The following is a 3,263-nucleotide window of genomic DNA, read 5'->3' as shown; positions in this document are numbered from 1 at the left end:
AGAGGCAAGTACTAAGAATGTTTATGGCCCAATGTTTATTCTAGCAAAATTCTGAAAGCAATTATCTGGCCATTAAATACAGAGAATAAATAAATTATAGTATGGGCAGCACAAAAGGAAAGGTCTCTCCTGACATGTATCGTGGCAGTCTGAACACCCCCAGAAAATTGTGCCAAAGGGTTTAAAAACAAATATACAAGAAAAGTAAACACACACGCACACACAGAGACATACACAGAACAAACTTCAGGTAACTATTTTGGATTGTAAACAAGGATAAATTTAATGTTCAAACAATCTGATAAAATAACCATTTGGAAAATAAATAAATAAATTATAGTATGTTCATATAATGGAGTATTACGTTGTTTTTAATATGGACAAGATAGACATCTGTGTACTGTATTGTCTGTTATGGAGAATAATATAATAGTGTATTATTAAATTTAAAATTGAGTGTGGGGTGCCTGCATGGCTCAGTCAGTTAAGCGTCAGACTCTTGATTTTAGCTCAGGTCATGATCTCATGTTTGTGAGATACAGCCCCACACGGTCAGTGCAGAGCCTGCCTGGGATTCTCTCCTTTTTCTCTGCCCCTCCCATTTGCATTCTCTAAATCAATCAATCAATCAATCAATCAATAAACAAACGTTAAAAATTAAAAAAATTTAAATCAATTGCATGAAATAATATTAAACCAAGATTTGATAATTTGAACCCATTTTACCTTATTAAGAATAAAATGTACCAGGTGATTCCTTAATAAGGTAAAATTAATTCTAATTCTCACATTTTGTTTATTCTTGGATAATGTAAAAACAGACTATGAATAAAAATGTGACCACTTCCTGCAACAATTCACTCATGAGAACATTTTTGCTCTTTGCTTGAATCTAAACACTTATAGCTCATGAGCTCTTGTTGGGCTTCCAACAGTTCATTACATTTTTTTAAATTGTTCTGTGACCAAATACGTTGAGGAAATTTGGGTGTAGTGTAATTACAAGCCAGTTGAGGAGAGTGGTTCTCAAAGGGAAGCATGGATTATAGTATCAGATCCTGGAAAGGTCAAGGAAAATGAAAAAAAAAAGAGTGGTGGATGTTGGTGACTTTTGTATTTACAAACATTTGCAGAAGAACTTTAAAGCAGGTAAAACCAAAATTATGCTATTCCCCAAAAAATGGAAATGTCAGCAATATTACTCCTCTTCTATAGAAAAGATTCCTTCAAAATAACTGTGTATGATAAAGTTCTTCTGATTTTTCATTTTTTGTTTTTGTCACCAAATAAATTTATAAGATTAAGTTTCCCTTTCTCAATACTATGAAATTATGACAAGGCTATCAGTAAGTATAATATATAGATTTTTTTAAAGCTGTACAGGTATAAAAAGCATATAAAGCATTCATGCACACACTCAAGAATTAAAATCACATCAATAAATACACTTTTTGTGTCAAAAGTAAATTGTAACATGGAAGAGTAAGGAGTTTGAAGATAAGGGGTCTGGGTTTTGATTGGGGCCCCAATTCCTTTTAGTAGTGAGATTTTCAGTAAGTTTATCTGACTTGCTGTGAAGAATAAACGAGTTTACATAACATAAATTTTAAAAACATAACACAATGCTGCTATTAATTCATTTTATGAATTTGCCAATGTTGTGAAAACTGGATTGTAAGGGGAAAAGAGTGGAGGTGTTAATGATAGGGGCTCTCACTTACTGAACCTTTACGATGAGGCAAGTACTATACTAAGGACTGTAAGTTCTCTAATTCCTCACACCTGCTCAATGGGGTAGATACTATGTCAGGTGGAACTATGGAACCATTTCTGTAGGTCAAAAATGGTCAATTATCAGCAATTTCATATGGCTTAAACTATCATCTGCCCAGAATGGAGAAAGTGAAAGAGAGAGACTGAGTTAAAATAGCCAGTACCTGGTAAAATCATCTATGACCAGTATGCTGTATAAATTCCTAGCAAGAAAGCGGGTCTAATAGTTTAGGAGGTATAACCTCTAAGTTTTAATCAAGAATTATTTGCATGATATTAGAGAATATACAGGAAGTCGAGAAACAATGCCACAGCAAATTAACACAAGAATCAAATGTTTACAGGGGCTCAGATGGTTAAGAATTAGACTTGGGCTCAAGTCCTGATCTCAGGGTTCCTGGGTTCCAGCCCCAGGGCGGGCTCTGTGCTGAAGCTCAGAGCTTGAAGCCTGCTTCGGATTCTTTGTCTCCCTCTCTCTCTCTCTCTCTCTGTGCCCTTCTCCCACTCCTGCTCTGTCTCTCAAAAAATAAATAATAAAAAAAAATTGTTTTAAAGAACCAAATGTTTACATTAATTAAAATACTCCATGCTTGCTCCTGCTTCTGGCATTACCCTTTTCAGTGAATTCTTACTTTCATTCAGCCAACAAATATTTACTCAAAATCAGACTCAATCTCTTACCTCCTGCTACCAGCTTCTTTCCACCTCCCCCTGAATTTTTACCAACCGGAATTTATCTCTTTTAGAATAGAATTTTGCTTTTTAATATATCTAATTGCTCTTAACGAGGGTAAATGTTTCTTGAGGAAAGCTCAATAAATGTTCAATTTGAGGTTCATACCAAGTCTACTACATATGAAACTTAGTAGTAAAGAATCACAAAATCTTCCCTGATCTCACCGGTCGAAGTGTTCTCTTTAATCTGAACTCATCAGGAAACTGTCCTACGCTACCCTTTCGTATGCTTAGGCCTTATCTTTAGAACTAGAGTATTAGCTTCTCAAAAACAAAGATTAAGTTTTACTCTTTGACTTCACACACTGTCCAGCAAATAGTGCAAATCAAGAGACCTTAAAGAACATGAAGAAACACCCTCAGTTTGGGGGGAAAGGCCTTAAGAAAGAAAATGAACTAAAAGGGTAGAAAAGCAAAGAAGGGGAACTTTGCCTTAACACCTGCTTTTGGGAACTAAAACCTACTGTTTCAAAGCCATGGTAGATGCTTTCGCTGTCTTTTTAAAGACGTATGGAAGGAAATCACCAGCGCGACCGCCCATTGGCTGGGAGGCGAAACCGCGAGCGCGGCTGGTGACGCTAGGTGGAGGGGGCACGAGCCGGCGCTCCGTCCTCTGACCGGCAGGGGGAGCCCTGCCGAGCGCCAGGACCCTCCCCGCCCCGCCCCGCCGCGCGCGCCCCGCGCGCCCCGCGCGCCCAGCGCTCTCTGCGCCGCGCGCCCGCCCGGCGCCACGCCCGCCACAGGCCAAGGGCCAG

Source organism: Lynx canadensis, chromosome C1 (assembly GCF_007474595.2).
Source record: "Lynx canadensis isolate LIC74 chromosome C1, mLynCan4.pri.v2, whole genome shotgun sequence".
NCBI classification, from domain to species: domain Eukaryota; kingdom Metazoa; phylum Chordata; class Mammalia; order Carnivora; family Felidae; genus Lynx; species Lynx canadensis.
The sequence above is the reverse complement of the archived record's forward strand: the minus strand, read 5'-3'. Positions refer to the sequence as shown.